We start from the raw sequence: 14,721 nt of genomic DNA, 5'->3' as shown, positions 1-14,721 counted from the left end.
ATTGTGGTCATATAAGAATATGTGTCAATCTCTACTATCCGATGGTGAGACCTACGAAACTTTGGATAGAGACCCCACTGATGTATATAAGCGCAAATTGAAGTCTATTCTGGATGAAGCAAAGGATTCTCAGGTAATTTCACCTGAAGAATACGCTTTCCTTTTTACTCTCCATTCCTGGAGGGCTACGTTTTACTGTCTCCCCAAGATTCACAAGGGACTGTCACCCCTCAAAGGGAGACCAATAGTATCCGGCGTAGGTAACATGAGTCAAAATCTTGGTATTTACATTGACCGGATTTTGGCTCCCTTCGTCACGGCTTTACCGTCTTATACGAGGGATACTACCGACCTTCTTAAGCGTTTGGAAGGTCTTACAGTAGAGGGAACCTGTCTCCTTTCAAGCATTGATGTAGAGGCTTTGTACTCTTCTATACCGCATCATTTGAGCTTGATGGCAGTGGAACATTTCTTGAAGTCTCGGGGTTGCCAATATCGCGCTCACAGCCAGTTTATCCTTGAATTTACCCTGACCAGGAATTTTTTCTCCTTTGACAACAAGATTTACCACCAGCTCAGGGGTACAGCGATGGGGAGCCCATGTGCCCCCTCGTACGCTAACCTATTCCTGGGCTGGTGGGAGGGACAAGGAGTCAGATTTATCTAGAATTGGCTTGTAGGCGCGATATATCAACGCTATATTCATTCTATGGAATGGCAACAAAGTGCAATTTGAATCCTTCGTCTTGCAATTGAACCAGATAGGCATGCGTTTTACCTGTGAGTCACATCCTTCCAGTCTGCCATTCTTGGATATCAAAATCACTAGGAATGCCAATGGTGAACTGGATACATGCATTCACAGGAAACCTAACTCTACCAATTCCCTCCTGAGGTGGGAGAGTAGTCATCCTCTCCCACTCAGGAGAGGAATTCCAAGGGGTCAATATCTCTGCTTGGGGAGAAATTGTTCAAACAAGAAGGACTTGTGGCCCAGGCGGCTGATCTGAGGACTCTGTTTCAACAAAGAGGATACCCGGACCGCGTCCTTAGACCCGCCTACAGGGCAGCTTTGTCCCAACACAGGGCCTCCCTTCTTACTCCCAATCGGTCCAGTAATGTAGACACTAAAGTGTTGCGCTTAATTACCACTTTTGACAGTGGATCTAAAGAAATCAGACAAATTTTCCAACGCCACTGGGAAATCTTGAGAATGGACCCGGACGACTTGAGGGAGGTTTTGGGGGATTACCCCCAGATTACGTATAGACGGCGCCACAATTTACAGGACAAACTAGTCCACAGCCATTTTTCTTCAATTCGGACACAACCAACTTGGCTGCGGTCTAATGTTGTGGGTTGTCACAAATGCGGCAATTGTGTGGCTTGCAAACATATACAGACCACCAAAGCTTTTACCAGCTCTGTTACCGGCAAAACCTACTCCATATCACAGTTCATCAACTGTAGATCCAAAGGAGTGATCTACTGTATTTTGTGTGAATGTGGCAGGGAGTACATCGGTAAAACCATACGTGAATTTCGAAGGAGGGTGGGCGAACATCTGGGGGACATCTCACACAAAAGAGATACTCCAGTAGCTAAACATGTACATCTAATACATGAAGGGAGAGCCCAATTACGATTCATGGGCATTGACCTGGTCAAACCTCCACCCAGAGGGGGCGATTGGGATAGGAATCTTCTCCAGCGTGAATCACGCTGGATCTTCTACCTCAAAAAACATCAGCCCCCCTGGGACTTAATGAGAGACTTAATTATGGTTGCTTCATATGATCATATCCTGTCCAGCATTTTATTTCTCTCATTGTTTAACACTAGGCATAAGCAACAAGGTCAATTGCTCATTATAATTGTTTGCCTATTGATTAACATCTTTGTACATATAGCCTATTCTTTGCCTCTACTCTTGTCCTCATACTTTTCAATAATGCTATTATTGTCTTCAGAGACTGTATTTATTAAGTTTCTATGGATGCACATGATCTGTGCGTCCTCAATGGTTCATGTTTACTTCTGTAACCAGGTAACCACCTGCGCCGCCTCTCCCGACTTTGCCACTGACCGCCCCAACCCACGTGACCGCGGCGCCGGAGCCTTTCGTCACAATGCGTGCATCTGACGTCAAACTCCAGCGCTGTATGTGGGGCGGGGGGGGGTGTTCCTCATAGAGAAGTGCGGACAGGTAAAGTTTAAAAACCCACTAGTTAGGTGTACAACTGCTGCTGGTAGTTTTGATTCCCCCAACCATAGGGGTTCAGTAAAGCGGAGGACTATCATATCCTCCTGACCATTCAGCCTGAGTAGGGACAGGTATCCAGGCGGGGTCGCCCCTCTCAGGGCAGGTGCTCTGTGTAGATCGGTAGAATTAAACTAGCCCCCTTCACCTTCATTAGGATTTATTAGGGCACAGAGCTCCACCATCTTCATTTGACCCTGTCCACCACTGTGATCCTCCATTAGACCTACACCTGATGTCCATCAGATTCACCCTCCTCAGATTCTCTCCTGGTCCCAGTATATCCATTGGTCTGGTAAGACTGCTCTCACCTTTCACTGGGTTGAGCAGGATTTGTTTTTGTCTACCAGTATTGTTGTGGTACCAGTCTTGGACCCCTTACATTTTTAGAGTTTTGCATCACAGTGGTGTGTTTTATTTCATCATCAATTAAAAGTTATGTTTTACATATAGACACTCGCCCCTTGGGGGGCCCCTTTTGCTTGAATATTGGAGTGTTTGATTGAGCCTATACATTTTAGAGCTCTCACTTTGCTAATTAGCATATGGGTTTCACCCTCAGTTTGGTACCTTTTCTGGGACTGAGTCCTCTGGTATACCTGAAGAGGAAAGATTCTCTTCCTCATTGTCATCTATCTGGCGGAAGATTCCAATCAATTTGAAAAAAATTAGCGAAAGATATACAGGGAGTGCAGAATTATTAGGCAAGTTGTATTTTTGAGGATTAATTTTATTATTGAACAACAACCATGTTCTCAATGAACCCAAAAAACTCATTAATATCAAAGCTGAATATTTTTGGAAGTAGTTTTTAGTTTGTTTTTAGTTTTAGCTATTTTAGGGAGATATCTGTGTGTGCAGGTGACTATTGCTGTGCATAATTATTAGGCAACTTAACAAAAAACAAATATATACTTATTTCAATTATTTATTTTTACCAGTGAAACCAATATAACATCTCAACATTCACAAATATACATTTCTGACATTCAAAAACAAAACAAAAACAAATCAGTGACCAATATAGCCACCTTTCTTTGCAAGGACACTCAAAAGCCTGCCATCCATGGATTCTGTCAGTGTTTTGATCTGTTCACCATCAACATTGCGTGCAGCAGCAACCACAGCCTCCCAGACACTGTTCAGAGAGGTGTACTGTTTTCCCTCCTTGTAAATCTCACATTTGATGATGGACCACAGGTTCTCAATGGGGTTCAGATCAGGTGAACAAGGAGGCCATGTCATTAGATTTTCTTCTTTTATACCCTTTCTTGCCAGCCACGCTGTGGAGTACTTGGACGCGTGTGATGGAGCATTGTCCTGCATGAAAATCATGTTTTTCTTGAAGGATGCAGACTTCTTCCTGTACCACTGCTTGAAGAAGGTGTCTTCCAGAAACTGGCAGTAGGACTGGGAGTTGAGCTTGACTCCATCCTCAACCCGAAAAGGCCCCACAAGCTCATCTTTGATGATACCAGCCCAAACCAGTACTCCACCTCCACCTTGCTGGCGTCTGAGTCGGACTGGAGCGCTCTGCCCTTTACCAATCCAGCCACGGGCCAATCCATCTGGCCCATCAAGACTCACTCTCATTTCATCAGTCCATAAAACCTTAGAAAAATCAGTCTTGAGATATTTCTTGGCCCAGTCTTGACGTTTCAGCTTGTGTGTCTTGTTCAGTGGTGGTCGTCTTTCAGCCTTTCTTACCTTGGCCATGTCTCTGAGGATTGCACACCTTGTGCTTTTGGGCACTCCAGTGATGTTGCAGCTCTGAAATATGGCCAAACTGGTGGCAAGTGGCATCTTGGCAGCTGCACGCTTGACTTTTCTCAGTTCATGGGCAGTTATTTTGCGCCTTGGTTTTTCCACACGCTTCTTGCGACCCTGTTGACTATTTTGAATGAAACGCTTGATTGTTCGATGATCACGCTTCAGAAGCTTTGCAATTTTAAGAGTGCTGCATCCCTCTGCAAGATATCTCACTATTTTTGACTTTTCTGAGCCTGTCAAGTCCTTCTTTTGACCCATTTTGCCAAAGGAAAGGAAGTTGCCTAATAATTATGCACACCTAATATAGGGTGTTGATGTCATTAGACCACACCCCTTCTCATTACAGAGATGCACATCACCTAATATGCTTAATTGGTAGTAGGCTTTCGAGCCTATACAGCTTGGAGTAAGACAACATGCATAAAGAGGATGATGTGGTCAAAATACTCATTTGCCTAATAATTCTGCATGCAGTGTAAACGTATGGTTGACAAGTGACGTATGACTGGTCCGGACCTGTGTGTGGGTGATTTGGTGTGGTTGTCCACTAAGAACATTAAGTTGAAGGTACCCTCTTGGAAGTTGGGCCCAAGATTTATTGGTCCTTACAAGATCTCTGCCATTATTAATCCAGTTGCGTTTCGTCTCAAACTTCCGCAGGCTTGAAAGATCCATAATGTGTTTCACAGGTCTTTGTTGAAAAACTATGTGGAACCTGCTGAACCATCTCCAATGCCACCTCCTCCTGTCTTGGTAGATGGTAATCTGGAGTTTCAGATCTCCAGAATAATTAACTTTCGTATTCTTCGTGATTTCCTTCAGTACCTCGTACATTGGAAGGGTTACGGTCCAGAAGAAAGAATGTGGGTTCCGGTGACTGATGTCAGTGCTACAAAGAGAGTGTTGTGGAGTCGCACTCACCAGAACTTGTGGTCATCCGGAATGCAACAGCCTGCCTGGAGTCCTAGATCCATCAGGGCTCCTGAATGTACAGTCCAATGAATGAAGATGGGGGCAGCATGTCCGGTACAAAAAAATCCCTTTATTGGGAGCCGCTTAGGTGAACAAACGTGCAAAGGGTTTGCCGTTTGTTCACCTAAGCGGCTCCCAATAAAGGGATTTTTTTGTACCGGACATGCTGCCTCCATCTTCATTCATTGATGTCAGTGCTAGTCGCCTTCTTTTTCTTTTCAAAATTATTTTTATTATCATCAAACAGGGGAACTTACAGGACATGTATGAACAATATCATCATTGCACGTAGGGGTAGTAAACGTACAGTACCATTACATATATGATGACATATAGCGTTACATTGTGTCCGGCATACAGTACAGACCAAAAGTTTGGACACACCTTCTTATTCAAAGAGTTTTCTTTATTTTCATGACTATGAAAATTGTAGATTCACACTGAAGGCATCAAAACTATGAATTAACACATGTGGAATTATATACATAACAAACAAGTGTAATACAAATGAAAGTATGTCATATTCTAGGTTCTTCAAAGTAGCCACTGTGGCGAAACCAACCTCGCCACAGTGTTTTGGAGGGGGCTGTTTGCCAGCCTCCTGCGCCAGGATTATGGCCCATACTAACTTTGAAGGAGAAGACAGACCGGCCGCACAGCTTAAATCTGTGGAACTGTTTTGGGCAGGAAAGCCATGCTTGTGGCCGGCCAAATGTGACTTCCATGGAATTCGGGAACCCCTGCTCGGATCTGGGTGATTTTTGGATATGTTGTTCACCCAGATCAGAGCTATCCATGGATGTATACATTATGGGGATGTGTGGGGTTTTGAGGTGTTTTCTGTGTTTTGGGGAAAAATGTGTTTTCTGTCTGTGAGTGATTAAGTTAGCCCATTACGTTTGGTAATTGTATTTTGTTGATTGCATCTCAGACAATGCCAGTGTGTTAGTTAATTGCGTCTCAGACAATGCTCATTGTATTTTGTTGATTGCGTTACAGACAGAGGGAAGGGGATTTTGTGTACAATTGCTGGGAAGGTTTGAATACTGTAAATGCATGTGATTGGCTGTTTTTACAAAACCCTGTGGGTGGTAACCTTGTTGGAAGATGTGTATAAATCAATGCTTGTGTGTTCAAATAAAGAGAGTTCCTGTTTTTATACCTTCATGAAGTTTTGGCTCATGTTTGGGGAATGGGATAACTACACTCTTGTGGATTGCTATATCACAATACTCCCCTGAGTATAAGCTCTTGTAAGAGCTTGTTCATGGTTCCTGCTCTCTGCATTTAGGAGAGGTTCACCCACTGGAGCCTGGAGCCTTGTCGTAGGTCCAGGGTGGGTAGGAGACGGCGAGACCTCCACCAAGCTTCGGCGGTTCGTGGGGTCTGCAGTGCTGACGGTGTCAAGTGGAGTGCTTGGAGTCCTCTGGAAGCACTAGGAGCATCTATCAACGGAGGTACCCGGTCGGGGTGCTAGGTGTTCCGTTACAGCCACCTTTTGCTTTGATTACTGCTTTGCACACTCTTGGCATTCTCTTGATGAGCTTCAAGAGGTAGTCCCCTGAAATGGTTTTCACTTCACAGGTGTGCCCTGTCAGGTTTAATAAGTGGGATTTCTTAACTTATAAATGGGGTTGGGACCATCAGTGGCACTGAGGAGAAGTCAGGTGGATACACAGCTGATAGTCCTACTGAATATTTGAATAATTATGTACTCTGCACACCTTGGGTCCAGTGTGGGTGCCTGTCAGAGTGGTTTAGACAATATAGGTTAAATATCCACGGCACTCCAAAAAGTTTTTTGCAAGAATAATTTCATTTAATTCTTAGTAAACAGAATGCTGTTAATATACATCCAGTGCAAATTCATTTACATAAAACTTTTTGGAGTGCCGTGGATATTTAACCTATATAGTCCTACTGAATAGACTGTTAGAATTTGTATTATGGCAAGAAAAAAGCAGCTAAGTAAAGAAAAACAAGTGGCCATCATTACTTTAAGAAATGAAGGTCAGTCAGTCAGCCGAAAAATTGGGAAAACTTTGAAAGTAAGGGCTATTTGACCATGAAGGAGAGTGATGGGGTGCTGAGCCAGATGACCTGGCCTCCACAGTCACCGGACCTGAACCCAATCGAGATGGGTTGGGGTGAGCTGGACCGCAGAGTGAAGGCAAAAGGGCCAACAAGTGCTAAGCATCTCTGGGAACTCCTTCAAGACTGTTGGAAGACCATTTCAGGGGACTACCTCTTGAAGCTCATCAAGAGAATGCCAAGAGTGTGCAAATCAGTAATCAAAGCAAAAGGTGGCTTCTTTGAAGAACCTAGAATATGACATATTTTCAGTTGTTTCACACTTGTTTGTTATGTATATAATTCCACATGTTTTAATTCATAGTTTTGATGCCTTCATAATCATGAAAATAAAGAAAACTCTTTGAATGAGAAGGTGTGTCCAAACTTTTGGTCTGTACTGTATATGTGGGTGAAACATGTTGCATGATACTGCATGGCAGTGGATATTAGCATATAAGTTGCCAGTACCCTTCATTGTTAAGCACGCACAATGCAATCTAAATGTGACAGTATCATAAATAAGTACATGACCGAACAACAGTATAGTTGATAAAGAAGAAAAAACGGAATAAGGTGAGATTAACAGGGGTAAATATGGGGAGGGAAGTGGGTCGAGGGGCGTGGAAGGAAGTAGTGAAGAGATGGGGAGTAGGTAAAGGGAGGTATTGGGAAGGGTAGGCATGGGAAAGGGTAGGGGGGTGTTCATTAATCAATTACCTCAAAATACTCTAAAGGGATAACTCAGCTTGACATAGTTCATCAGCTTCATGCTTTAATAGTCAGAGCTCCGTGCGGGTACAGGCAACTCCTTTGCAGGATGAATTGTTAAACTGTAAAAAAGTGATTTCAACATTATCTAGGTCTGCAATGAAGGGCTGCTATCAGTGGGAGATCCTATATTCTTCTTCTTCCAGGGTTCCCAAATCATTGTGAACTTATGATGACTTCTAAGTTCCCAATGTGAGAGTTCCTCCAGTCTGGCTATATCATTAACTTTACTAACCCACTGGGACTTATAGGGTAAATCCTCTGACTTCCAGAATGTGGCGATCAGCAATCTTGCTGCTGCCAATAAAATCCTAATCAAGTTCTTCTCCTTCTGAGTTAGAACGGATGGTAGAAGGGAAAGAAGAGCCAACTCTGGATGCTGAGGGAATTCAATTTCACTCAGATTTAAAACTAGTCTAATCTGGCGGAATATGTCATTCCAGAAGTCTACTAATTTGGAACAGGACCACCAAATATGCAGGAAACTCCCAACCTGATTGTGACACCTCCAGCATTTATCAGATGATTGACTGTACATTTTGCTGAGTCTATGGGGTGTTAAGTACCACCTGGTAAGCATCTTATAAGCATTTTCTTGGATAGTGACACATCTGGATGTCAATTTTGGGGACAGTAGTAAACATTGGATGTCAGTGTCTGAGAATTTCAGGTTTAGATCGTTTTCCCATTCCCGTATAAAATATAGAGAACTGGGCATTTCCAGTTGGCACAGGTGTGTGATTTTAGCGATAGATTTTGTGGGATGCTTTACCTGGGTAAGGAGCTTTTCGAACCATAAAAGTTCAGCTGAGGATCTTTGACAAGAGTAGATATCTTTTGTAACCGGTTCAGGTTAGGTAAGGCAAATTTAATTTAGACTTAAAAACGAACCATTTGTGTATAGTAAGTCTCCTGGTTTTATGTTGCTCTCTTTTATTTGATCCGGTAAGGTTTGCAGAAATGGTGCATTGGACCGCACTGAAATGGTGCATTGGACCGCAAGGTCGAAATGACCGAGTTGTGTATGTTAATGCCCAATACTTGCGATTTAGTTGGGTTTTCCTTATAGTTGGAGATTTAACTAAAGGAGTCAAAAATTTGCAGCAAAGCTAGGAAGGCTTCTACGGGATTAGAAATTATCAGAAGGAGATCGTCAGCATATGCTGCCTGTTTGATTTCTGTATTTTTGCAATGCAAACCTTGAACTTCTGGTGTTTGGCGTATATGTTGCAATAGCGGTTCTAGTGACAAAATGAATAGAATGGGAGACCGTGGGCAACCCTGTCTGGTGCCGTTATTTATATGTACTGTTGGAGACATCACATCATTATCCTTTATCTGGGCACTAGGTAAGACATATATGGAGAGTATGGCATCTATAAATGATATTTGAAAGCCAAACGTCAACAGGGTGCTCTGTAAAAAGGGCCAGGACACCCCGTAGAAGGCCTTTTCTGCGTCTATGCTCAATAGTACAAGAGGCTTTTTCTTCTTCTTAGCAAATGTTATGGCATTTATTATTTTAAATGTATTGTCTTTGCCTTCTCTATTGGGGACAAACCCACATTGATTGGAATGGATGAGGGAATGTAAAAATGGTTTAATCCTAGAGGCCAAGATCTTGGCAAAATAGAGCGATAATTTGAACAGAGAGTGGAGTCTGTTAGGTTTATGAATCAGGGATATATGGGCAGCTAAAGTTTGTGGTAGGAATGGGAACCCATTAATTGCTGCATTAAAGGCTTTAAGCATATACGGGGGCCAAACATTCTGAGAAGGTGTTATAATATAATTGGGGCAGGCCATCTGGACCAGGAGCCTTCCCTTTGGCCATAGACCGTAGCGAGTCTGTCAATTCAGGCTCTGTGATGGGAGTGAATAAGTTCCTTGCTTGGTCCGCCGAAAGGGAAGGGAGGTTGAGTTTATTAAGGAATGAGTTAGCTAGATCCTCTTTTTGAGCTTTTGTACCCTCTGAGTCTGATGCATCAATATTATACAGTTCGGAATAGAAAGCATGGAATGCCTTCGCAATATTCGTATCATCTGATTGCAAGGTATTGTCATGTTGTTTAAAGGCCATGATCCTAGCTTTCCTTTTCCTTTGTCTCAATAAGGCTAACATGAATTTAGAGAAATATATATAAAAGACTGGGCACACCTAGGGTATTGGGTCACTACGTTTATTAGAATTGGATGTGCGACCATAAAATAATATGATAAATATATCCAAGGCACATAAACTAAAATGGACAGTTCTAAAAAGCAATACCGCAACAATGATAGCAAAATGTACAATCACCAGGGGGTGTCACCTGTGAATAGCATGGTATCAATAAATAAATAAATAGATATCAATAAATAGATGAACTCCCAATTGCAGTACTATAGAGTAAATCTAAAGGTAAAACGGACAATCCTAAGGGGAAAGCACACAACAGTAATAACGGAATTGAGCAATCCAGACGGGCGATGTCATAAAATCAATACATCAATGGTAAAATAAAAAATGTCTGTATAAAATGTTGATGATAAACAGTTGCTGGTAGCTACCAGTTCATAGGTAGGGAAAGTTAATAACAGCGTAAAGAACATGTAGCAGCATGGGTCACATATAGCAGCGGTGTTGGCAACAAAAATATCGAGTGATTCAAGTCGCTATGCTTATTCCAATAAGCAGCGGAAAGCAGAATCAGCAACAAAGTTTCACAATATGCCGCAATAGGCAACAGCCTTAGGTCATTATCCGGAATCGTTAGGACAATGGTGCCCAAACAGTGTATGGCAGCGTCCCACTATGTTACTAACCTGGCGGCGTCCCGCTCAGGGTAAGTGTTAGGACCTGTAGTGGTTAAGCCGGCTTCGGTGTCGGAACAATCTTACCGGTATTTGCAGACTTCTGCTATCCTGCGGACCTCACTAGGATCTTCTCCTTTCGTCTCGCAAGTGGTTTGTTCGCCGCGTCGGTGAATCACTGTACGTGAGGCCGCCTGTTTGAATCCGGGCTTCGTTTGGCTGCCACCTTTCCCGCGGGATTTCAAACAAGTTTTTGTCACTGGTCCTTTACTCGATCGATGTGGTGCACTCACATTTGAATGGGGGGTCTGACCAGACGCCTTTCGGGGTTGAAGTGTCCCCTTCCTCAGTGCTAATCGGACCCCCCCAAAGCAGCCTCTTTTATACCCGAATAATGTTAAATATAAAAGCCGGCATGGATTCCATTCCGAAAATATCCTGGATGTGTCTGTCTCACGTCTATATTCCACTTTCCATTTTATTGTGTCAAGTGTCAAATACAATCTTTCATTGTTTGCAGTCCCTCATCTGTATGTCCATCCATACAGTATTAATTTCGTGGGTGCTGATTCCATTAGTACATAAAACGCAATTTGGGACCATGCGGTATCCATGTGTTTTTACTGCATTTTTGCTGCTGGGTGTTAAAATGTTGTCCTAAAAAAGGGTATATTCTAAGTATGCATCACAACTTGTTAAAACATTTGTTTTATTAAAGAAAAATCACATATTGTAAGGTACAATTTATAAAAAAAAATTTTTAAATAATATAAAAATATCTCAATGTATGTAACCTATCTAGAAGCCAATGGGGCCCTTGTATTGAGAATGATAAATCAATGGTCACAATTGGAACATGAGAACAGAATACTAGAGAAGAATTGTATAAAAATATAAATATCTAAAAAAATAAATTGGATATAATATACTGTTTATAGGGATTTCATATAAAACACTCCGATATTTCAATGAGTTTGCGTGTCGGGCAGTCGAGTGTTATAGTGTAGTGAAGGTCCACCGTCAAGGGGGAAACCCACCGAGTTAAGAAACTACTCGGTGGGGCTCACCCTCAGCGGGAGGCCTCCACCTGGATCTTACAGGAAACCAAATAGTTCATATTCCGCATTTAGTCCCCCCAGAATCATAGTTTCCATTTCAAAGATCCTTTGTGTTTCCATCCTCGACATGTTAATGATATGATCCCCCCTCTCCAGCTTCTAGGTACTTTGTCAATGGCGGCAAATTTTAAGCCCAACGGGTCACTGTTATGGGCAATTTTAAAGTGTTTTGCAAGTGAATGAGTTTCCACACCTTTTTTGATGTTCGCTATATGCTCTGCAAGGCATTTTTTAAGGGTTCTTTTGGTTCTACCAATATACTGCCATTTACAGGGACATTCTATTATGTAAATAACGTTCTCTGAACTACATGTTAAAAATTATTTTATACTGTGTTTGTACCCATTTGTTGTTGAGATTATTTCCTTAGTTTGTTTCACGAAGGAGGTCAGTTTACAATTGCCGCATTGTCAGCATCTGAAAAATCCATTCAGATTCATCCATTTTTGTAATGACGGATTTTTGTGTTGTGTATCTTCCCTAATGGTTGGTGCTATATTATTGCCCAAGCTGGGTGCCTTTGTGAATACAATCAAGGGTTTGGGTGGAATAGTTGTCCCCACCACTTTATCTTTTTTTATTAAATCCCAGTGTTTGTATAAAATGCTTTTTATTTTTCTATAGTCGTTGCTGTAGGGTAATATTAATTTCAATTGGTTTTCTTTTAGTTTTTTACACTTTTTGTCTTTTCCATAAAAAATTCTGCTCTCTCCATGTTTCTCACTTTATTTAAAGCTGAATCTACAACCTCTTCTGGGTATTCCTTTTTTAAAAATTGTTTTTTCAACCTATCTGCCTCCAGATCAAATTGCTCCACTGTTGTGCAGTTACGCTTCAACCTCTGAAATTGACCCTGAGGAATATTTACGAGCCACCTAGGTAAGTGGCAGCTATTAAACAAAATGTAGCTGTTTCGCGTTGAGGATTTGATGTATGTACAAGTCTTTAATTTGCTATCTTCAACATAAATTTTCAAATCCAAAAACTCCAGGTTTTTCCTACTATTAGTGCCCGAAAATTTAAGATTATAAATATTATCATTAATCGAATCTAAAAATTGATTGAAAAACACATCATCGATGTATCTCTGCCAGAGCACCAGGTCTGTCCCCAGTCTGGGGGCCACGATCTGGTCCTCCCACTCGGCCATGAATACGTTTGCGTAACTGGGGGCGAACCTGGTGCCCATAGCAGTGCCCCGGGTTTGCAGATAAAAAACACCATTAAAATATAAATAATTATGGGTTAAAATAAGGTCAATGCCTTCAATTAAAAAATCTATTTGTTGAGTTGTCAGTCTTCCTTCTAGTATTAGTTGTTTTTTCACAGCTTTCTTGCCTTGTTCGTGATCAATGACCGTATACAGGGATTGGACATCTAATGAACCCATTATCCAATGTTCTTCAAACTGTGTATTTTCTATTCTTTTAATTATTTGTGTCGTATCCTTCACATATGATGGTATTTTTTTGACCCTGGTTTGAAGTAAAGTATCGATATACTGAGAAAGATTGGCCGTTAAAGAATCGATCCCCGAAACAATGGGGCATCCCGGCGGGTTATTCTTATCCTTGTCTATTTTGGGGATACAGTAAAAAACTATTATCCGTGGATATTTATTTAATATAAAATCATGTTCTTCATTGTTTAAAATTTCACTGTCCTTTCCCTTTTTACAAAAATTTTCTAAATGAATATAAAATTGGTCAGTTGGATCCTTTAGTAATTTTTGGTATGTACTTGTGTCTGCTAATTGACGTAAACACTCTATATTGTACTTATCTACGTCCTGAATTACTATTGATCCTCCCTTGTCCACTGGGCGGATTACAATGTTTTTTTCTTTTTGTAGAGTTTTAAGTGCCGTAATTTCTCTTTGTGTCAAGTTGTTACGTTTATATTTAGTATCATTCTTGATGTTTTTTATATCTTTCATCACAAATTTTTTGAAGGTGATCATTTCCTGGCTTAATTCGTTTCGCGGATATTTTTTAGACCTATTTTTAAGAGTGGTGTGTATAAACATATCATCATGGTTGGTAGAATTAATTTTTCTTTTTTCTTGCTCCTCTTCTTGTCTTCCTCTTTCTGATTCGTGATATCTCATCCTGTGGTGGTAATTGTGATAGTCGTCCTGTGAATTGTGTGTCCCTCTCGTTGTAGGTGTTCTGTATCCGTGTTGAACATTCAGTGTTTTGTTTCTCAAGTTGTACTGGTGATCTGTGTGAGTGTTTCTTTGTGTGGTTTGTGTCCTCAATGGAGGTGATCTCTGTCTTATTCGTGTTCGGTGGTGTGGTGGAGTGCGGTCTAAAAAATGATCCCTTTCTTCCAACACTTCAAATCTATTGTGAGTAGGTATATTAAAATTGCCATTCCTCATTGGCTCATTTTCACAGATTTTCCCTTCCTTTCCAATATTTTTAACTACCTCCACTTCCAATGAGTGTTCCACTCCTCCCTCCCTATTTGTTACATCTCTTTCAATTATTCCTTTTCTCTTGAAGTTTAGTTTTTTAATTTTTTTCTCTATTATCTCCCGTTCTATTTTATCTAAATTATTACATACTTTGGTCTGTAATGTATTAAATTCTTTATTTTTGGTGATTTTATCTACTACTAGTTTTAGATCTGAAATTTGCTTGGTGGTTTCCTCCAATATTTCTGTGCGTCTTTTTATTACCAATTTCGTGCACGCAACAGATTGTTCGTGCAATAGATTCTCCCATTCTTTATTAAATTCAGTATTACATAAGTCTTGTGCTGGGATTTTATTTATTGTTAAGCCTTTAGGGATTTTATTAATTTCAATGCATCTTCTCAGTGTTTTCATATCCCACTGTTGCTTTAGTTGGCGGATCAATAATATTTCCAATTCCCTAAAGATGTTATTGATACACAAGTCCTCACTCATAGAGTCTATATGAGTATTATCAAAAAGGAAATTTTCTACTTTCTGTTTTTTGGTTT

This window comes from Bufo bufo, chromosome 8 (genome assembly GCF_905171765.1).
Source record: "Bufo bufo chromosome 8, aBufBuf1.1, whole genome shotgun sequence".
NCBI classification, from domain to species: domain Eukaryota; kingdom Metazoa; phylum Chordata; class Amphibia; order Anura; family Bufonidae; genus Bufo; species Bufo bufo.
The sequence above is the reverse complement of the archived record's forward strand: the minus strand, read 5'-3'. Positions refer to the sequence as shown.